Source organism: Nymphalis io, chromosome 9 (genome assembly GCF_905147045.1).
Source record: "Nymphalis io chromosome 9, ilAglIoxx1.1, whole genome shotgun sequence".
Classification (NCBI taxonomy): domain Eukaryota; kingdom Metazoa; phylum Arthropoda; class Insecta; order Lepidoptera; family Nymphalidae; genus Nymphalis; species Nymphalis io.
Window position 1 is genome coordinate 13,173,553 of NC_065896.1, and position 25,037 is coordinate 13,198,589.

At 35.8% G+C, this 25,037-nt stretch overlaps 1 protein-coding gene across 2 annotated transcripts in view; it reads right to left on the reverse strand.

Moving 5' to 3' along the window:
- LOC126770517 (axin) overlaps positions 1–25,037 on the reverse strand; it is a 69,567-nt gene that overhangs the window by 42,222 nt on the left and 2,308 nt on the right. The window contains exon 1 of one of the 2 annotated variants that reach the window (XM_050489939.1): positions 3,532–3,720. The exons of the other annotated variant lie outside the window; for it this stretch is intronic. The gene's annotated coding sequence lies outside the window, so the exon portion shown is untranslated. Of the gene's footprint in view, positions 1–3,531; positions 3,721–25,037 lie in introns of those variants that run through there. 2 annotated transcript variants of the gene reach the window in all.

Below are 25,037 nucleotides of genomic sequence, written 5' to 3' on the forward strand. Positions count from 1 at the left end.
TTTTGATGTCATCTTCGCGCAAACTTTACTACGGATCGGCTTTGAGATAGAGAGACGGAGAGTGACTAATTTGGCCCAGCATTTGATCTCGGGAACTCCGATGACGGCGTCTCGCTCACACCGCCTCCCGGCCCGCCGCCGCCGGGAAGCTCTTTGCAAAATTTCGCTTTGATCGCAAAGTTAAATTATATGGGAATTGAGCATTAAATGGATACACATGCGAGACGTACGCGTACGTACATCGGGCCCGGCCTTCACTCTGACCGAACGGGTGATATTGTCAAAAATAAATCTCGAGGGAGCGTTTGACGATTACAACGACTTACATAAATAATGAGCGAGCGACTTTCAAAGTTATACATTTGTGAGAGCGGCGCTCGTATTTAACTCCGCCTAATTTGCCGCGAGTACGCAGTACCTTTGAGAGCTTCGTTTTTACTAGTTTACGAAACAGATATTTGCGCCCGCCTTTCCCTTTGATACAGCACTTTGTGGAGCATTTTACACGAGTTTCTTTTGAGGCCATTCAGACGGTGAATAACGAAAGGCTGTCTTTGATAAACACGTGCGAGGACTCTTCAGTACTTATTAGGGGTGCTCTCTTTGAAAGTGCTTCTTCTGAAATCTATTTGAAACGTTCAAACTCAAAGCGGCTCCGATGAAAGCTGTGCTAATTAAACTGTCACTAATATAATTATGCGAAAAAATTAAATGTTTCTTTACGACGTTTAAGTAATGAACACGAGGAGACAGATATTAGACTAATTCTCTTTGACGTCTATCTAAAAATATTTACTGTAATTAATATCATGTTGAACTAAGCAGACCCATAATTACTTATTCTATATGTAAAAAGATTAGCTAAAAAGAGCTATTAGTCGGTTATTAATGTTATATCACACACGATCCCTAGACTCAAAGTCGCAGTCAAAGAAGACTCCACAAAGTGGCGCCTTTGTGAGCGCCGCCGCCGCCGACGCGGGAAACACCGTGTGTTCCTATTCGCTACATACGACAAACCCTTTGTCTTCCGACGCCTTAACAATACAATTCTAAACTAGTACTAGATTAATCGATTTAATTCTATAAACAAATAAGGACAAAAGGTAACTCGCAGATGTAATCAAGTTTGTCCAATGAAATTTGAAATTCACGGTACGATTAAGATTTATTGAAATAATAGCTCCTCTTTGAAGTCGGTTAGTACACGTACAATTAACATCAGAAGGCACGATATTACTTGAGCTCAGCTGTATCGATGATGTTGGAGATCAAAGACCCTTAGGTACACTTTGATGTTTAATTCTAAAAAGACTGGAGTGATGTCTTTGTCGTTTAAATTCGTATGAGCTCTGTTTTAGTTGGAGGTAACTTTGTGCCGGCCTCTTAACGCGACGGGACTTGGGACAAAGACTGGACGACAACCGGCCTCTGATGAAAAACCAACGGACTCACACTTGCATATTAAACATCCTCATTACAGAACTAAATTACAAGATTGTGTAGGACTTTATGAAAAATATAATTTCCATTTCAAAACCGTTAATGTATATATGTATCTTTTATACTATACTTTATATTTTATTAATATATTATATTTAAAAACATTTTATGGTATTTATAGACATTATAGAATATAATATTATTTTTTTACAATATATTTTTATTCAAAGAATATCTATTTAAAAATAAGAATAATAAAGAGTTTTACTAAATATAAAAGCTCACAAAATGTTTTCAGTGAGAATAAAGAATATGCTTTTAAGTATCTGAATATAGTTAAGTTATTATAATAGACAAAGCCGTTCTAAGAAACATTCCTCGTTGATTCTTCGAAGCGACCGTGGAAGGACACGATAAGAACCAATAAAAGTCTATTAGACTACGAATAAAAAATTTAAACGAAATCAAAGGTAGCTCATACCATTGCAATTACGTCCGGAAGTCGATCTGCCAGCTGAGGGGTGAAAAATTTAGAAACAGATTACGGACACTAAATTTAATTAGAGAGCGAACTCGAACACAACAAATTGAAGAGGATAAACGCGACAAAGTAAAAGAGAAAACACATCGAAGGAAACTCGCAACATTGATATAAACGAAATTTAAATTAAGTACAAAGGGAAAGAAGATGAAAAAATCCTTTCAATGAAAGCTCTCATCCCCGAAGTCAGAGGGCCGGGCGGTTACATCAAAGACACCTCCCGTTTCTAGCCTTATCTGCGCGTACCGAGTTTGGAAATTAGCAGAGCGATCCTTCTCCTTGGCGAATCAAAGACGCTTGCGCACCCTTTCAGTCGCTTTTAGCATTACATTTTCATGACAAGTTTTTCTCTACAAACGGACAGAGGTAATGCGATAATGTAGCTAATGACATATTTTATTCAGGCTTTAAAGCGCCGAGTTCGCTTAATTCAAAGGCGAAACGGTAATGTGTCGGGATTATGCGGAGCGGAGTGCTGTGTGAATGATTTTTCAAGTTTTAGCCGGCTTTTAATGAAATGTAGGTTTGGCTGCACTCCTGCTCGTTTCCTTACTTCATGTTTTAATTTAAATACGTATTTTTGAAGGGTTCACTTTGATGTTGCACGGGTTAGACAAACTCCCGAGTAGTAAATGAAATGCTTTCGAGTTTAACTATAAATGCGAATGTTGGCTAATTTTGATCTATGTTTTACTACCGTTGCTAAAACATTTTAATTTCTGGGAACTCCCCGCGGTATAATGTTGACAGAGCTTATTGATATTAACTTCAAGGAAAGGTTATATGAGCCCTCGCAGCATCCGCACTACTATTTAATAGTTCGACGAATAACTTTATATTGAATTAAGTATATATATATATATATTTATATTTATACATACATCGCTTAATATTAATTATAATATATATTTACTGAAATTTTCTTTTTATTTTTTGTTTATAATAAATCTAAATATAACTTTTTTAAATTGATGCTACTTTTTTGTAGCAATTATTTTTTGTAAATTAATTACAATTTTTTTTAAACTAACGACGAGATATTAGCTACACATAAAATTTAATATTTACATATGTAGCTTCTTAGATATGGACGATAACCAAACTTGATAAGAATAAGATCGCGTTGATGTCTTTTCTTTGAAAGTAATCAATAGAAAAAAAAATCAATGAAATACTCTCAAGACACACATGCATAAAAGCTCTAACTTTTTATATAATAGTGTAACGTTTATGGAATAAAGGCAATCAAAATTCAAGTAACGTAATTTAAAAATAAATAACACGATAAAACAAATGAACATAAAATCAAAGTATTACTCAAACAATCAATCCACATTTTAAACAAGCAAAGCTTTTTAAAACAATAGGCAACAATGAAAGGGTCTAAAACAATAGGTCATTCTAATAAACATTTGACACGAGGACTCTATAAGTCCCTTGAAACAATGCCTGCGTACCGTCGAGGGATGCCGGCGACGTAACGCTGCTAAAATCTTATAGTCCCTTATAAATCAACACAACCTCCCAAAAACTTCAATCATTTATACCTGACTTATCGCGTTCAAATCCAAATATTAAAGAAAATCCTCTCAAGCTTATTTAACACTTAACTCACTAGCCACTACACAACTTTTACAACACGCATTCTAATTTAATTAACCGCTATTTAATATTAACCAAGCGAAAAGTTTGAAACAATCTTTCACAGAGTTACGTATATCGTCACACGAAATATTTCTCCGCGCGAAGATACCAGCCCGTACCGAGATACAGAAGGAACTGTCAGAAGAGCGCTGCAAACGTGCGCGCGTCGCACGTGGCCCTAAAAGAAGGCGGGGCTAGCCACGAACGACGTAATCTATTGGACGAGCGTTCCTTTTGATATGCCGCCGGCAACTAACAACGTCTCTTTGCGCCTTAATCTCGGTAGTAACGTCCTTTAAAACAGGTAATTTTATTAAAAAACGTGGATACTTTTTACGAGCAGTCGAGCAAGCATTGCGGCCGGTAAAGTCCGTCGGTTTGGGGCTGTTTCTCTATGCAGGTCCACGGGGCAACTGACGGCGAATGCAATCTCGATAACGTATTACGCAGCCCTGGTCAAAGGATAAAAGGTAGCCTTTTTTGTCGTACTAAGCCATTTTTAAAAATTGTACGCATCCCTTTGATATCCGGACATCAAAGACATTGCATAGAAACCAAAGAAAGAGGTTACTGTGTTCTAAATGTACAGACTGAATTTAATATTGGCTCGAGTCATATCTAATAAGGAGACGCTAAGACAACTCCCACACGAAGATAAGTTCATTACCGTTCTGAAATAGAACATATATCACAGGGACTTACAAAAATGGGTATTGTGTAACAAGTGATACGATATTTTATTTTAACTCTTAAATAATGTAGGAAGATAGGAATAATTACTTGATAAAACGACAGATGTTGTCGTATACTTCACATACGATTTCTAAAGAATATTATTACTTCTCTACATTTAAGGTAGTTCACTAAAGTTAGTAAAAAAGTATACAAAATGTCAAAGATTATTCATTTGTGAACGATTTCCTCATAATATTAATTTAATTTATAGTAATAATATTATTCAAAAAAATATAAGTAACAATACGACGCACGACGTGATCGTTTCACGAATTATTGTAAAACACGACACATTGATTTGCTATTGTTTTAATAGATTTATTTTAACAACATTTTTAATTTTAAAAACTATTTTGAAAAGAACTATCTAATAATAATTAATCCATGCTGCGTAATATAATAATATTATATAATATGAAACCAGTTAATTCGACTTGAAATTCTTTTAAACTGTGCGATGTTGAATTCCATAATATATTTTTAAACCGTTTGAAGTCACACGCAAGTTAACTGGTTGTATTAATAAGTTAGCCCAAAACTTCGAGGTACCAAAAGAAATAAATATAAAAAAAAAATTACGTAGAAATTATTAAAAAAAACTTACGATTCATAACAGATAATAATGTTAACTAAATTAGCGATTTCGCTTATGTATTATTATAGTTGGTAAATATAGGTTCCTATTTACGTAAGTATCTCAATTAGAAAAACAGTTGGACAACATGCAAAACTTTTTATTAACAACAAATATAAAATGAATTAATAATGCCAATGGCATAATTTTCATATAAGAATTAGTTATTTCCATAGATTCCTATTGTCGGATTACAATAATATGGTATAATCAATAAGTACAACCCACTCATAGTATATTCTACTGCCAAACAGCAATAGTTAGTGTTCCCGTTTAAAGGTTTATGAGCCAGTGTGACTACAGGCGAGGGACAGCCCCACGACTTTTGTTGTGGTAACTGCATCGATCTTGTGTCTTGTTGATAAGGCCGCAGATAAGATTCTGGTGTCGGATTGCTGTTATATCGGACTATGAGGCTGAGGTTCGATCTCTTGGGCAAATTGGGATGTTCAGTCTTTGACATCAACTCAAGTGGTTAAAATTATGTAAGGAGGTTATTATTATTATCGAAGGGGATTCAATAGCAATTTTCCTTTGACAATATACTCTTATAAAGTACACGTTAGAGAAATCACTTTAAAACATAGTAAAACAAGGGATTCTTGATGATTAGATTTTTTTTTTATATAGAATAGGAAGGTGGACGAGAAAATGGGCCACCTGATGGTAAGTGGTCACCAAACGCCCTTAGACATTGGCATTGTAAGAAATGTCAACCATCGCTTATAGCCAATGCGCCACCAACCTTGGGAACTAAGTATTGCTGTTTTGCGGTAGAATATCTAATGAGTGGGTGGTACCTACCCAGACGAGCTTGCACAAAGCCCTACCACCAGTAAAAGATATATATTCTTTTTTTTAAATTCAAAGTAGATAAGCAGACTGGCATATGGACCACCAGATGTTACCACCACTACCACCCATACAAAAATATTAACCAGCCACCAACCTTTGGAACTGAAATGTTAGAAAATATATAATTACTTATTATTATTGTTTATACTACTATTTGTTATTATTAAAAAAATAAAGAAAAATAATTGCGTATAATGCAATTATTGATAAAATAATTGCGTATAATGCAATTATTTTATCAATAATTTTATACCTAATAACATGTTATTAATAAAGTGTACGACTGGAAAAAGAACTCGGGTCTGAATCGATATTCTTTCACAAAGAATTTTAAATGAACAATCAGACCTCATTAAGCGTCAACTGCTTGCGAATTACCTTTAAGTATGTCGTAATAAACAACGCGCAGATGTATGTTAAAAAGATCTAATAGTTAGAACACGTGAAACTATATCCAATATTGCGCGTTCAAAACTCTTACAACACTTCAAGTTTTCCAAGTTAGTTTGCTTACAGCATCTTTGAGCGGCAGTCAAGGCACTAGCAATAACTTCACTAACCCGTACTAATGATCGTGGTGAAACAAACTCAAAATTTGTTCTTACCCGTCCGCTAAGCAGTGGGACAGGCTTCCTTAAAGCTAAGGGAGCGATTACAAAGCATATGTTGCTTAGTACCCACAGCTGCTATGTTGATAATATGTGTATGTATTTTGTAGAAATAAGTATATATCATATTATTATATATATATGAAGTTGACTAGTTTGTAGAATTTAATCTAAAATCTAAATGAAAACTAAAATAAATATATATGAGTACGATATAATAGTTATTTAGTTTTTGTCATGTTAAAATCGGAGCAAACGTTTAGTAAGAAACCATATACATATAACCCAAAGCACGGACGCACTATGCCTTGGTGTGAAATCGCATTAAAAAAAGCAGTGAGACATTTATTTATTATAATATATTTATATATTTGTATGAAATCACTAATATCTTTGCCTTTTTTTAAACCTTGTTGGGGATACGAAGGACTTACGAAGGGATCACATAATGTGACTTTGATATGGCTAGGCGATTCTTGTTCCATTAGGCTATGTACAGACACCAACAGATAAGTACGTCTGTTACATAGAATATTTGCAAGTAAAGCTCATAAGGCAACGGTGACTCGCAAACGCATCGCAATAGGATCTGATATTAATAAAGATATCGACTCGAGCGCAACTGCGGCTTGTATCAACAGAGTATTCAAACAAAAACGCTCACGTCTGGAGCTGTGTACGTACACGTTCTTAGATATGAAAAGGCTTTCTGTTCGTAATGAAGTGTTGGAAGAGATCTCATAAGCTTTGAGATATCATTAGTATATAAATATGAGTCAAAAGTCATAAATCTTTGCTAAATATAGAAGCATTACACTTACTTATTGATTGCCAAATAATCATCGCATTATATAATATTGCAACCCGTCATTTAAAAATAATAAGCTTCACTCCTCTCAAAGAGAAACAATAGTAATTGTACGATAAAGTATTACGTTTTTACATATTTCGCGAGGATCTCACGAGCATGACGTCGGGACGGGTTGCGGCTAGCTAGCTTGCATTATTACTAGCTCCCGCACGCCGCGCCACCCGTAGCGCACACACTTGCAGCGCTCGCACACGCGTTCTCATATAATGTCAAAGGGTGAGCGCGCCGCCTCACAAAGCGTAAGTGCAACCACTAAAAGCCAATCCTAAGTTTTATTGATACACATTGTATTGCGACAAAGTCTCCGTCGGCGGCGGCCCGCCCCACCCCACGCGCCGCACAAAGACAATATCGCGACGTCAAAGGAGAGCCGTCCCGCGCCCGACTCGCCGCCCGCCGCCCCGCGCCCGACTCGCCGCCCGCCGCCCCGCGCCTAGAGGAAATGAAAAATTAAATTGTCAACACATTTAATATCTGCGAAAACGTGCACGGCGTCGCCTTTGAACGCGTCTCCTTTGCGGGGCCGTCGCGGCGAAGGCTTTGCGTATTAAAATTTCAAACGTAAAATTGAAATTCTGTTTAAGTTTAATTAGACGTCGCCGGAGTTCGAAGTTGCATTAGATCAGCGGCGCTAATGAGGCCCGCGGTGAGCACACGTCACGGATGCGGGGAAGCCCGGCGCGAGAGGGGACGGGTGGGTGTCCGCCCCGCGTTTGATCGGTGCCGCCGCTTTGACAATTATTAAAATTTGCCTCGTACCTCTCGGGTCTCATCTTTTTCCGTCGCCTCGATTACGCCACGGGTTTGTCTCATTAGGGCTTTTGTATAGTATCGCGAGCTTCCCTTTGATGTGAAGCGAGGAGACACGGGGCGGCTGGTCCACCTGCACTTTTATTGTTCCCGCTCGGCCTCGAATTTGCACGCTCCACTTTGAGCCGTCTCTTTGAGATTAGCGACCGCGCTCTCTGCCCTCTGACCACTGAGACGTTAACGCCGGACGGGACTGAGCGTTATTACGACGCCAACGTCACGATATTGAAAGTCACTCGACGGCTGTTAGTTGTCATTCAAACTATCATAATTAAGAAATACACACTGTAAATATTAATATAGAGTAAATATGTCAACCGCTTTTAAGATATTTTGTTTGTTCAAATATAGTCCGGCTATGGCCATCAATTTTACGGCGTACGTTAGTTTAGTTGTTAGGAAAGTACAAAATATGTCAATTACGTTTGTGTCGACTGAATATAACAAATCATATGTTCAACAAATTGTGTTCATAAAGAAGAGATATTATGTATTAAAAACCCGTTTATTATTTGCCTTAATCCAACAGATTTCAATCAATGTGAATCGTTCCGGTGATAATGTATCGCAGGTTTCCGGAGCGCTATGTTTGCGAGCAAAGCGAGGGCGGTGCGCGATGAACACTTGACACCCCTTTATTACTTTTGTGCCCTTTGTGCGCGCCATCATCATCGAGCATACGACTCGAATTAAAACTTTACACAGCGATTTGTCACGCGTTTATTGAAGCCTGATGGCGCTTTGCGTCAATACTGTACAATGAAGCATTTTATATTACAAACCTTCCACCAATTACCCTCTCAATTCGATTACGAATTTTTAATCGACGGATGCTGGTAGAAGTGTACTGCCGGCCTTGAGACACTCGTGTCGTGGAATATTCTAACTAAGCACACATGTCCAGCGCTATACGTACAAATAAAAAATTTAAAACAGAATTTCCTACAAAAGAGTCACGGACGTCATTAAATACAAGCATTAATTACTAAACAAATACTCCGTGTGTGCACATACTTGAAGCGGCGCTCACAAAGGGGCCTTGGCAATTCTAGTCGAGTTATCACAGACTCCGTGTAATAAGAGAACAGAATCTTCGCGTTTTTAAAATAAAGCTCAGTGGAACACGGGGCACGGACGGAGGATAAAAGAGAATTTTCTCGTTTGTATTAGTAGGTAAAATATACGCGACATTCGTCGGTACACAGCGGCGCCTTTGTGATGCTTGCGTATGCTTACTGAGGGCCTCGACCAAACTCAGGATATTGTTCGAAATATAGCTGATGTCTAGTAAAATTATGTTATTGTGTCAATACATAAAACACATTATATCAGAGCTCTTCTCTTAAAAATAGATATAATAATAAAGAATACATATCAAACATCGGAGCACAACATAGTTACGACTGTTATCATGTAGCGATATATGCATTATAAGATACAGTTTATATGACACAATGCGTGATTGTTGTGTGCAATTGTTACAGACATATTAAACATACATGTTACAAAGGCGTTTATTTGTATTAGTGCATTTATAAATAAATTAACGTACATACAAATACAAAATACAGAGGGTCATTAGAGTGACATCAGTATAATCTAGGCGACTGTACTTTGAATGTGTGAAAAAGTTAACCATCAAAAGCGCTATATTGTACAACTGTACCATCCACTACGTCACTTCACAAGCGCCCTTTAGACAACAGCCCTTTGTCATACATATGGGGTTCTTTTGAACACCTTACACCATATTTTCACGTTAAAAATACGAAATAAATTACCCGCTCGAAGCTATCGCGTTAACAATGTTTTGTAGCTTATTGTATATGAAATCCATTCATTAAATAAGTCGTCGGTTTTAATTATTTACTTAGACATATAATGTTGTAGTAGAATTGAATGTATTCGTACCCAGTACAGTTTTAACAAGTGCCTTCCTTGTATCAATTCAATTTCAAGTAAAGTAAAAAACTGTAAATGTCCCACTGCTGGTTTATGTTCACCTCTCACTTTAAGGAGAAGCTTTCACGCTGTTATTCAGTGAAATCAAGACACAATACAAGGGCCTAATTATTTATACAATGAATAAAGCTAATATACGTTCTATAAAAGAAAAATATATACAATGTAATGCGATGAATGTGTTTAGCGGCATATATTTATAGGTAGTATAACTTTCCGCGTACCTCATTCACAAATAGTAATAAAAGTTCCATAAGCGCGACATTTGATTGTCCCCGAGCTGCAGTCGGAGCGGAGTCGTGATTCAGATTGAAATAGTAATTTGGGCGGGAACCGTGCAATTCGCGAGGCTAAGCAAATTCACTTCGAAGAGCGCCGATATGTGGCACGCGGAATACAATAATGAAGCTACTGCAAAACGATTTGGAAAGAGATGAATTATTTAATATCCGATAAATTATAATTTCGTAACAGAGGATGGTGAGCCATGCTTATACTCCTAGTGTTTTGTTCATTTATATCCTACCCGTCATAAAAAGTAACTTATAAAGTTTCAATTGAACATTAGCTGTGTAAGCACAAAAAAAAGAAATTAATTTTAATCTACGCTCGATTATACAAAGAAAATATCGATAATATCTTATCGTTATAATTCCCACGACAAATGTATGTATATATATATATTACGTATCAGAGGATTTAATATTGGAAATTCTAATTATTGACAAGTTTATAGCTAGATCAAACAAACCACGAACTAGATATGTCCTACTCATCCTTATAATAACTAAATCCTTGAGGAATTCTCTTTAATAAGTTTGAAGATTCATTCGGTATAAAATCACGAACCGTCTGGTATATTCAACCCGATCTACAGTTTACACCTACACCAGTCGAGAATATTAGCCACTACACGCTAACGGAATGTTAAATGGTCATCACTTCAGTGATATGAAATATTAACAATTTTTTATACTGTCAATGATCACGGGATGTAATGTATGTTGTCCCTTTAAATAATCTGGATCACTCAGCACTCCAACCAGAACATTAAACAGCAATATCGTATACTTCATATTAATGTTTAGCGGAATATATCGGTAGTCTAATTGATGTGTGAGGTGCTACCCATTAAGAAGGTATAAAAAGATACATTTTCAAAATTGTTAATAATACTTTTTTTCTAGGTGTACCAGTTCACGTTGAGCTAAAAGATAGACCGTGGGAAAACATCCATTCACATTTAAGTACTTTTTGTATAAAATATTTCACTCATTTTAATTGTTTTAAACAATTGTAGTGCAATGTTTATTCGATAAGTCTCTAAAATTAAAATCAAATTATATCAGATAGAGATATAGGTACATACGATTCCAAAATCACTGCATGCTATTTCAATAAGATGAAACATGCAAAAGTTAATATTAAAATGTCAATTTAGTAAAATATATAAATAGAAAGAAATTTCAATTTCACCACTGTCGAGAGGCACTCCAGTACATTTTTCTATTCAGCGGCAGGCAGATGTTTCTCGCGAATTGAATAGTCAATGCGATAAATTCGGTTTGCGGCAGACGGCGCGGCGCCCGCGCCTTCGATGCCAACAATCTACATAATGCACGAGCCGACGGATAGCGGATGCCACTAAATTGCATTGTTACCAACATTAGACCATTTTAGAGGTGGATTCATTGGAAGGATTCCTTTATATTTTACTTTCAGACAACATTACGGTGACAGTTCCTTAAGATTTTTATGGTTCAGTCCCAACGAATATTTTGATATAGATATCATTTCAAAGTTAATGTGAAATTGAATATTCACATATGAAAAAAAACGTCAGCAAGGATTAAAGTTCAGATCGATTTTATCCAACCAACTAATCAAAAGTCAAAAGTCGCTGCAATTACGTGTTTAGGCGCTTTCAATTATAAAAAAAAATACAAGAGTACAATTATGATGACCATGTCTACCTCTGGGGCCAATGATAAATATCATTGTAAAATATAAAAAAACTACCAGGCACTACATTTGAAAAAGGAAACATCGAGCACTTTGCTCTCTGATTAGGTGCATATATTTTTTTAAATACATATCATTAAGCTTTTATTAATTCGATCGAAATTATCGAATGCGCTTAAATATTTAGTACACGTATATTTTTCACTCCACGCTGGAGACGAGCGTTTAGTTTTTAAAATATTTTCAAAAAATATTTAAATGTCTGCGTATTCGGAATATCAGAGGCGGAGGATGTCTGTCTCGTCGTTTTTCTTCGAAATTAATCAGAAATTTAAATATCAGTCCAAGAGAAACATATGAACAATTCATACAGAACCATAAGCTTATATAAAAAAACTTTTCACTTTGTACGAATACACTTTAATATAATGGGAATATAATGTAAAGATTACCAAATTATTTTCCATGTTCGTATATGGTGATGAAAGGATAAGTTTGAAATATCGAACCTGATAGAATATGATGTTGAAGTTTAAGCAAATGTTGTTGTCTGTTATCAAAGTTACGAGCCTTATGAACATATAGACGAGGTGAGTGATAAACGCGAACTAATCCAACTTACCTTACTAAAGATACTTTGATCACTATTTATAAGCGATATTACAACAAAGAGGCAATGGCAGAATTATTTAATGGAGGCGTATCTTTATCTACAGACTATACTAAGTATTATATTAGACATATTTATTGAAGTTAACGGTCAACGATAGGACGCGAGGCGAAACAAGCTGTATATGGTAATGTCACTGTGCTTTAGGGTAAAAAGCAGGGGAGAGCACTACCTTTTCTACCACACGGACAACGGCCCTGAAGCATTAATTTTTCAATCAATAATATTATAAAATTAAAAATAAAATAAAAATATATATTGTTTTTTTTTTGATTAGCAACCACGAGTAAATAGTGAAAATAAATTAATAATTAAAACGTTAAGTATATTATTGTAAAAAGCAAACAAATGATCAGTCAATAATACGACAAAGATATAATAGAAAATTAATAAAATACAACAATATTATGATTTTTACTGGAAATCTATTATATAGTAAATGCTACGTGACTGTTTTAAGAGGCCAATTACATTTCCTTTCAACAATTCAATATGAGCTAATTTGTAGATACTGAGAGTCATATAAAGAGGAAGCTGACACCGTTTCCTCATACCCCTCTCTCGATAGGCAAAGCAAGTCAAAAGGCTCACTTAACCTTAGCGAAACTCAATAACTTTCACTTTAAATAATAAATTCTCCTTTGAGACGAACCGAACACAACCGGTTCAGGGTTGCGATGTTTAAATGAATACATTATCGTTTGTCTTTAAGCTTTACTCTCTCGGGTGTTAAATAAATTAAAAATAACTAAACAAATTAACATTTAATTAAAAAATTCCTTTGTATAACTTTATGATAGTTCCGTTTGAAATTAATTTTATCGGTATTGCAACGTATAAAGTCTAGCTACTGTGAAACAAGGAGTTTCTATTTCTGTACTTTCAATTAAACTTTATAAAACAAATGAAATAATAACAATACCAAAAGTGAATATTAAATCTAAACATTATAAAGGAGACAATATTTGTATAGCAACCCTGTTATAGCGAAATTGGTGATATCGGAGAGGCGAGGCGGTGGAATCCTCGTAATACAATGAATTGATTGTGAAGCATAGACAAAAGCCTTATAACGCCTTTATTAATTTCTCGCTAAAGATCATACTATTTTATTGTTGCATAAAATGTAATGATAATATTTTCATATTTGAAAGTAATAATTTTATTCTTATTACACACGGTACACCTTATGAAAGCAGCATAAGGCGTCGTTGAACATAAAACGTTCAGAATATTGCTCCAGTACCGATTTTAACGACGGTAACAACGGCGACCAGACTAGTACACCAGACAATAAGTCTATTATGGTGCACATGTGTCTGTGTGTGTCTGATGTACTCTCTATTTCGACATATTCCGATCGGAATTATTTGATTGGTGAACTCGACACGATGCGACGAGAGAACAGGTGTACGAACAACGGCATAACGTTGATTCCGAGGCACGGGTGTAAGTACTGCCAAATTCAAACCTTAGGCTGCTACTAGCAATAATCCTTGACAGTAAAAAATAACAACTCGACTGCCCCGACCTGAAATTCGATTCCGAAGCATGCCAACGTGTAAGCTAGCTCTAGCAGCTAGCTATTCATAACCATGTGCACAGTCTGTTCAATGATTACCTTCTATGTCATAATAATCCCTTTACGACGTTCCAATATAGCATGGGCACTAACTTTGTATACAAAACAAACTAAGCCTGCGTAGGCATCCATTCATTGAATAACGATAACCCGAGTCATTGTTGTGAAAGCACGTTTTAGAGTACAAAGTGGCCAGTGTATTGATAGCGGAAGATAGTTGGACAAGAGCACTAATGGAGTTCAACGGTTAATTTGCGTGGCCGACAGTTTGTTCATAATTAGTTTAATATTCGTCCGGCGGCGGGACGCGCGCGCGCCGTCCGACTCGCGGCTTGCGATCGAATTAGCTAAAATTGCATTGTCAACGAGACTCGCGACTGAACTTGTTGTTTGTACACATTGGGCAGATTATATATAATTAAATGACGTCAAGTTTCACGGATAAATAATTTCCAACATTGTTATTAACATTAAAGTATTGTTTGAAATGTTTGACACTAATATATTATACAAAACAAATGTTAAATAAAGAAATGATACTAGTCTCAATTTATGACGGAAAAAATAAAGTCGTCGTATAATAGAATTCGAGATTTCAATCAGATCGAAGTTGAGAGGTGTCAGTCTCACAGCGCCTAGATAGAACCTCTATAAGAATCTATAACAATAATCGATTGCAGACGCCACAAATGGAGGCACGCGTTAGGCCGACTACCGGGTCTCATTCTGATCTTGTAGCAAACAAAGCTCGGGCGTCAAAGGCTCTGTGTAAAAAGGAATCCAGTGATAGAGGTAGTCGACAATGGGCCGGAGCTTTCGCCTCAGGACAAAGGCGACAGCGGATATTTGAGAGACATTTGGAAAATAATCTCATGTCGACTATTATATTTATTGAATTTATACTGTAGAACGTTGTTCATATTAATGAAATTTATAATAAATATATAAATCGAGTTAGAAATGAATTATTAAATATAATAACATGCTATCAGTTAATCTGTTAGAAGACTGATCCTAAATGTTTTTTGTCAAAATTACCTATTGAGGTAGATAACTTTTTATGTCGTCATCTTTGATTACTGAAAAACGAATATATTACTTTTTGTTGCGTACGTATCTATATATACATTTACAGATATGATGAATCGTTATTGTAATGAAGCGATGAGTATAACACAACGATATATTTTATATAAAACAGCACGCTATTTCTCATGTTTAGCGAACGTGCACTCGCGTGGCAAGGTGAGCTTCCGGAGTCGCTTTGTGGTGCGCTGATACCGAGCCGCCGATAAATATTGTGGCGAGTTCACTACATACCGACTCTTGACAATATTATTACGATTTCTTAATCCCTTGTCGAAACATTGTCAAATACGTAATGTTTAATTAACTCTTAGGGTCATCGATCTGTTCGAATTATATTGATAATATATATTTCAGGTTTGATTTGATTTTTTTTTTATTTATACATTTCAATACAATTTTTTTAATAATTAAATACCTATATATACTATAATAATTGTACAATGTCATAGTGTGGTTTCATAAATATAAATGACTTCTTTATAAAAAATATAGAATCCGTCTTTTAAAACCGTTCAAACGTGATTGATCATCATCAAACATTCGAACACAAACTTTTGCATTTATATGACATAAGATATAACATGGTTTACTTCTGTGATCACGAAATAAAAAAAACTACAATAGACACCGTTTTTTTTTGTTTAACAACAGACGAAGAAAAATGAAAGGAAAGGAATGAAAATGAGTTACAATTTTTGACTATTACGATTACTAGCAGTCGTAGTGACATCATCGACAAGTGAAGCAGGTCTTAGTGCAAAGTTCCTTCTCGTCCCAACTCAAACATCATAAATCGTGTGCGGTGCCCGCCGTGTAAACAGCAGACAATCGTTATGATCTAACCGTGTGTCGTGTGAGGCTGAGCCTTTGACGGAAACCTCAAAGCGCTTTGAGCGCTGACATCATCCGCGCTTGATAAAGTCGTTTTTGCCACTTTTGTTTGTTCAATTTCGACGCGCAGGTATATTATTTGACATCTCGCTTACTATATTCAACGTTAATGATTACTGTTTCAATTTATACAGATAAATGTATTATTTAAATAAAAAGTTTTTACTGTGGTTACACAGACATTTAATCAGATCTATTGACGTCTGCTGCTCTCCTAAAAGAATTACAAAAGCAAAATTAACTTCAATGATGTTACTGTCTTGCAATGTTTTGACTAACACCGAGAAAAAATACTGAAATATTTAATTTTTGTTATAAACAATCGAATATGTTCAACTTATAGTATTAAATAAGTATTATAGTGTATATTAAATTCGGTTAGGCCTTTCAATTCGCGGCGCTAGAATGAGGCGCGTCGTTTAGACAACTTTTATCTCTAAGGTACTGAGATATATATATATATATATTTTGTAAGTTTAAATGAGTCCAACTTGGAAGTATATAGATTATTAAAAATTAAAAATTAAAATCGGACCACAAACGACAAATTAAAAAATAAATATGATAATTGGTAAATTAGGTATTGGTAAATATGATAATTAGGTACTAACATATAATTAATATAAAGTATCGACATATAAGAGTTGCATTGTACTGTGACAAAATTAACATTTAAATAACAAAATAAAACAAAGCCTTTGTCAACCAGACACAAAGATATAATAAAATATATTATGCAGTGCAACATTCGACGCTCCGACGTTCATAAATAAATTATAACATGTAATAAGGATTATGAAATATATATCTTTCGGTTCGTAAACAACGAGCCAGTGACACAGCTAGCAAGATCCCCTGGACGATAGCGAGACTGCGAGGCGGAGCTGTGTAGATCATTTAACAGGGTTGCTGCAATCTGAGTACAGCATTATGTAGCCGATACGATACCTTGCGTGTGGTTGTAAAATTAAAAAAAATACCGCGCCTTTTCGCGACCTTCGATTAAACAAACCGAAAGATTTCAATCAACCTTTCAAAATCGCGATTTAAATCCGTCTAAACCCTAATATTAATCATCTAAGATTATTAATTGTATGATCTTGTATAACCTTGCATGATCATTTTTGTTTGAATAATAATTACATTTAAAATTATATAGCATTCACATGAATCTAATTATGTTAAGAAAGTTCAAATTAGCAATTCAATGCAATATTACATTTATAATTATATAAACAAAAATATATTACGTCCTTGTTCAGTAACATAAAAGCAGTTGAAATATTATAAATAAAATATGTTTTTATTAACACCGGCTTAATTGTTATTAGTTGAACAAAAGCTATAATCGGATCAGCTAAGTTACGAACGTCTAAATTACACAGTTGCAGTCAGCCCTATCGTAGTCGGCGAGTTCCCTTTGATCTGAAGCCGCTCTCACGCCTTCCGCGGCCCTTGATTGATTTCACTACATTCGCCATTAATGCGAACGCCGATCAAACACGACACGACACGCGATTAAAATAGACGGAGTGTGACCTATATACAAATAACAAGCTAAGATTTAGTTTATTCTTATTCATGTACCTAAAGCGAAAGGTTCGCTATTTATGATAAATAACTTTACGAAGAAAAATTGCAATTCTACACTGTGTTTTAAGGCGAATCCACTTGTACAACAGATGTTATGTGATCTGACGGTGATGAGATAAACAAGAGTTGAATACTTGTATTATAGTAGGTAAATATCTTCATAATTCATGTTTAAACGTCTTCAATTCTAATTAATATCAAAATTTATTGAAGTATAAGATAGAGATTTATTTGTTTTTCGAAGACGATTTGAATAAATCGATTACAGACATTAAGCATATTGTCTACTGTCGTAAATATTACGGAAATGTTTTATATCATTATAAAATAGATGCATTGCTTAAGCTAACTGTAACTAAATTTACGCGAAACAACTAAAACTTAATTTCTTAATCAAGAAAATAATTCGTCTCTCGCTAGTGAAAATGGGGCACGACCGCCAGAGTTACCGTGAACTAGGTTCAAGTAAAATGATTGAAACCTCTACGAAGTTTCCCGCTTATTATGCTATAACCGTCAAAGGAATCTCACGGCTACGGGGATAATAAAAATCCCAAGGAGACCATAACGACTCGGCTCGCACACACCAAGGTGCGAAACGTCGATCCGAGCGTGAAATTGTACAAATAAATAGCGGTAAAGATAACAAATTACGGGGAAATTGCTAATGATGAGCGGAGCGGGGCCCGCGGGCGGTGCATTAAGCCGGCGGCAAACATCAAAGGGCCCTTTGACCGAGCCGACACTCCCACTACCCTCCCGCGCGACGCCCCGCGAGCTACTAAAGGTGTGTACGCTGTGGTACTTTTTAACTTTTGAGTATTTTTTTAAATAACGCAAAACGAAAAACCAGTAAAATTTTCTATTCGACACATGACCTTAATTACTTTCATTGAAAGCGTAATTTTTAATTAACATACATTTTAGTTTTGGTAACACTCAATGCAGTGATCTTGAATCCTATGCTTGAGAAGTTTTTTGATATATTTTTTATTATTATCGTTAACCGTTAATTAAAACATTATTAACTTTGACGGACTACGTTACAAACACTCAAAAAATTTGTTCCGCCACGACCCTTACTGCCGCACTGATACCAATTAATCAATGACTCCCGTATTTGGACGGGAGTCGCGCCTTCCGGGCTTTTGCTTTGTAAGTTTTTGTTCGATAGTGATTTAGTGATGGCTTTATAAAGTTTCGTGGCAAAAAATCCTTCATTCATATATTGGGTGTAGGATTCAAATCCAATAAACATTGCAAGCTTATTAAATATGAGACTGATTTAGGACTTTTTATTTTAAAAAGATCTTTCCAATAATCTATTTTAATATTTAATTAACAATGCCGGCACTTCTTAAGTCAATTTGTACATTGTACTTTTAGTTAAATAGTAACCATTTCAATTTTATAAACGGATAAAGAACAAAATACACTAAGCCGTGGAAAATCATATCGGATAACAAAGTCTTCGTCGTAAAATATCTTTCACCATATAACGTCTCCTTAGAGCTTTCTTCGAAATGTTACTTTGTATTTTGCAATTTTGCGACTTTTCAAAAAAAAATACAAGACATTTTACATAGGAGGTGGCGACGAGTGTGAAAGTAGTTACATCTCGTCGGTACTCATGTATCGGGTTGAAATCAGTGCGGTTGGAGCGATGTAGCGATGTAGCGATGCTGGAGTGGCTCGTTATCGCACTCTCGGCCGCATCTCTGACACCGCCTCGCGTCTCACATCTGACATAACACCATCTAACGACACGCTCGAGTGTCGACTACCGAACGAAATGCTCGATGCATCCGCGATATAATTTTTGTATCATGCATAATATAAAAATATCTTGTATTGATATGTCCATATATATTTTACTTGAAACAAATATTAAAATTTACTTTACTTATTTATTTCATTACAAAACACTTTTATAAGTCCTTGGGAATCGTTATCGCTAGTAGTAACGCTATCGCTTCGTAATGAAAATTCTACCGAAAGAAACTATAAGAACTTTAATAGGCGTCTATAACACTCTCGTAAACGAATTAAATATTAACTAATTATTTATTTATAGCTTGCAAGGCGTACATGAAAATTCACTTCTAAGTGAAAATTCACAATCCATTCAATAAATAGGCTATTCCAACCGAAGGAGAAAAGATAAACAAACCTTTAAATTACGTATCCCATGCGATTGGCTAATAACTGATATATTATACACAACAAACAAAAATTACTTCATTAACATTTATTTATTAATAATACAAAAATCCACATTTACTTTAAAAGTTACTTCATCAGTTTATATAACAACTTCGACGGCATTCAAGTCGCCATTTTTTCACGATTCCTTTATGAAAATCATAGATTATTCAAGATCGCGACCAATAATAACGCGCCAATTCGATGTCAAAGTTGTTTATTTGTGTTAACACCTCTTGTAGTTGGAATAGGCTATAAAGCATTGTCACGGTAGCATGCGAAAGCGATCCCGTGGCGCTCCTCGCTAAGACGGAAAGGGTACCTTTTTTTTTTTCGCTGGAAAAACGCGTTTACGCGTTTCCCCCACTTGAAATGGGGGGGTATGTGGGACTCGCCGGCGCCGAATATGTGCCGGAATACCCACTAAAAAACCAGCGGTACCCACACCGCCTTTTCGAGGGGCGTCACGGGATCGCTTGCGCATACTACCGTGACGCCCAGACGGTTGGCCCGCCTCTGCAGGCCTCCAAATCCTAGGGGGTTCTCAGGGTACAAAGACCCCCTAACCCCGGCAACACTTAGGGCGGGAGGAGAAGATGCGCATAGCGCCGACGCCTTCTCCCCGGTCTTCTTCGGCGAAGCGAGTCAGCGGAGGCCCTCTCCTCACGCTCCCGCTCCGCTGCCTCCTTCTGCGACATGACATTTTCGCAGAAGGAGACCGTCTCCAACCAGCACCTCTCGCTACCAAGCATGGCGTTTATCACACTCGGCAGCGAGAGGTCTTCACCGACTAAGGCCGCCAGGGACAGGCGCTGAGGTCCCCAAGCGGCACACTCCATCAGTGTGGCACGCTGTGTCCGAAGGCGCACCACACTCATGGCAGGAGGGTGTCACCTCCCGCCTCGCTATCCGGTGCAGGTACTTACCGAAACAACCATGTCCGGTAAGTAACTGCGTCAGCCTGAATGTGAGTGTGCCGTGACTCCGTTCACCCAGTGACTCAAGTGACCCAGTGACTCAAGTGGGAGCGAACCGCCTCCACTGTCACTAGGCCTGCCGAGGGGGAGCTCAGGTCCTCCTCCCACCTGCGAATCAAGGCTCGCTGGGCTAGGGCCCTGACTCGCTCAACCTCCGCCGACCCTGGACGGACGCCGCTTGACCTCGTTTCCACCCGGAACCGGTGCACTTCCGCAAGCACCTCTGCCTGGAGTTCCCAGGGCGGATCGCTCGCAAGATGTGTCGCTGCCGTCCATGACACCGTACGGTACCCACGTATCGCTCTCACCGCTATGACTATTTGCGGCCTCCGCAGAAGAGCTCTGTTACGAGCGGTGAGAGCATCCACCCAACGGAAAGGGTACCTGGTTTTTAGTAGGTATTCCTATGTTCGGGGAGCACTCGGCGCCTTGGACACTGGCGAGTCTAGTCAGTATTGTCTACTCGCAAAAATTATTCGAAACAAATGCTAAACGTCTCCGAGAACCGAAAAATTAATTCGCATTCAATACTAGCTGGCTGTTTTTCAGTCAAGATGGCCTAGCGACTTGATCACGTAAATTTCAATAGAAGATTGCGTGTCACATCCGGGCATAGTCACGTAGTTTTCATGTGGTTAATTTATGTTTATAATACATCTCATGCTCAACGGTGAAGTGAATGACGTAAAGTACGTAACCTGTATCAATTATTTTCGGATGGTCTTTATTAAAACTTTTACACGAGATCATTTAGCAATTTATCCGTATCAATAAAAACAAAACAAAAAACACAAACTTATATTTCATTTAACAAACATAACTCACCCGTGTAGGGCAAATCTTGCAAGCGAATTATTAGCAAATTTCAGACAGAATAAGCTGAACCGACAGAACCGTCGGTGAAACTTCAAATATTAATCAATTTAATCAATCAGATATAAGCTTATTTCAATATATTTTTAAATATGCTAAGTAGCCTAATACGATAATTTAGTTAAGTGTAAGTATTGTCTTGAAAGACATTTTGGTTACTTAATGGAGTTCGTTTGTCTAGAAAGTTTTGTGAATTATTATAACATGATTATTTTCATTTTACCGACGACGAACGATTCAGAATTTTACTTAAATAAAAATCTATAGTAAGCTTAATTATAATAAAAAAGGTAATCATTGACACACGTTATTAAGACACAAAAATATAATTTACAATTAAAAAACAAAGTATTATTATTTAACATTATTTAATCGAACAAATATATTTAATAATCAAAAAATGTACTATAATTATGCACGATGTCGCGATTAAGTTGTTTTTGAAAAAATATAATATACATTTTTTAATAATATAAAATATAGGATAGCTCTAACTAAGAATTTGAAAGACTTGAAAGGCTTATGAACCCTCGCCGTCGAACTCTCACACGTCTTACTATATCTGCAATTTAATGTTATCAAGTTTAAATTCGCTCACACGTTTCAATTATACAATTTTGTAAAAAAAAAAACAGAAACTTATACTTATTAGTTTCATAAAAATAATATACGATTTAGATATATACGTTTGTATTTAGTTTTTAAGTTATATTGTATATGCAAATATATCGCTTTATTATCTAGACCAGAGTTACTCCGTTTAGTCGCATAGTTTTCAAGTTAAATTGAATCAAGTTTAATTTTTAAACTAATTTTATTTTGAGTGCCAAGTTCTAATTTTTAATGTAATATATTTTTTACATTTTGTATTTTTTTTTCTTTTTGATATATTTACGAGTGAAATAATATGGAATATCAAAATTTTATATACAATCCTGTTGGATTAATAAAAAATACAACACGAAAATAAAAAAGTAACAGTTGGTATTTTTTCACCTTGTTTCAAACACATTTAATTAAAATAGCATATTACTAATTATAATATTACTAATTCAATTAGGTAGATGCACCCTTTTTAACATGAGCACATTTGCACAGTGTCTCATAAAACTATTAATCTTATTGCTAAGAGATGTCAGAATGCCTTTACGTTTTCTTGTGCCAGCCCTTTTCAGGTATGTCTTACCGAAATCGTGGTTGATTTCGACGTTGGGTCCTCATGGACTTCAAGAAGATGGCTTTCAACATAATGACATTTGATAAACAGAAATGAATCGTAAAAAACATCATCTATCTGCCGTTTTTAAACGATTTGAAATTAGAAAAAAATCTCTCCGAGAAAACGCATTGTTTTCCCGCGCTTCGAACAGATGAATCAAGTAATTGGCGCGTCTAACGGAGGCTATTGAAAAAGTGGTAGCAAGTGAACCGGGACTCCTTTGATGCTTATTATTGTGACTAAACAGAGTAATTGCATTCTCTGAATTGTTAATTGTTTGTTGTTATTACTCAACGTAGATGTAAATTGTGTTTTGGTAATTATAAGCTGTTATTTCGGCCTCCTCGTTCGGACCATCGTTTCCTGTAATGTTTCGGATGAAATTGTCAAGAGACATCATATACTCTCGAAAATTTAAGTTTTGTTATTCACGTTTTCAGATGTTATTATAGGTGAAGATGATCTCAATTTTTGACACTTTATTACGACTCTTATTGAGAAAACTTACCGAATTAAAGTTTTCATGATGTATTCGTATAATTTTAAAACTTTCATTAAGATGTGCTTTCGCTTTTGTTAAAGTTTACTTTGACTATGTAGACAATATTAAATACCCCTTTATATACGTTTTAAGTTATTAGTTGGATGCGCAATACCTAATACTCTTAAGCTTAATACGTTGCTATATCATAATTAGTGAATTGTTGTTTCATGTCGTATGTTTTAATTAATTATTATACGTACTTATCTTAACTTACATAACTTATGTATGTTAATCGCTTTGTTAACATAACATTTAATCCCAGTCAACACAAAGATCAAAAGCTCTTAAGGGAGACGTTTGCCAATCGCATATCAACAACAATCGTCTGCATCTAGATTCAATATCAGGTATAGGAGGAACGCATCCTCTGTCTACATACAGATCTACGCCTCGAGTGACACTAGACATCGGTCTCAAAGGCGAGTGTTTGCCCCTTTGTCTTACCAGGCAATTAGTGCAGTCCGTTCATTTAATTCTATCGGTCGATTAGTAGCGGCCCAGGTGGCCATTAATTGTGAAGCCAATTTGTCAGACCCGGCTCGGGCGCCAGTGTCACGGCGACGCTTGTTCTGTTTGATCGTATTTAACTGTTATTACAATTACTATTCCGACATGTTATATAATTAACATCGAATACGAGACAATCAATTTCAATTTAATTAATATTTGAATAAAGAGTAATTACATACATGGACGGATTAGTAAGTTTGATAATCGTAACTAAGCATGACGATGTTTAAATTGAAATAGTAACAAAGTAAGTTGTATTTTGTCAAAATACTTATTTATCGATAATTGACGAAATGCATTTACGAAAGTATTTTCAGGTACATCACAGGAACTTTGTGTTTACTTCGGTAGCGATGAAAGAGTTGAAAACTTGATGAATTATATGAGGGAGGATTGGGAGCCCGCATATCGACTGCGTACCAACTTTTATATTAGAGGATTGAATCCACAGTAGATAACATTAGCGTCGAAACTTTTATATTTGCGTAATTCTGACAGTATAACTAAAAGCTTTTAGTTACATTACATAATGTATTAAAGTAACGAGTTTATAACAATTACTTCTCGGTTTATATTTTCGTTTTAAATGGTATTTATATAAAGATATACATGAAATATAAGCGAATATTCCACTTCTAAATATCAAATGTTTTACTTAAAAAATAAAAATAATTAAATACGTAAAAGAAATGCCTTTTCATCAACTGGAAAATTAACCTTTATAATATTTAAATTAGTAAAATTCAGACGACAAAGTGAATCATTTAAGATACAAACTTCGAGTCAGACACGATGATTCTTGCATTGTGAAAAAAATGTAAG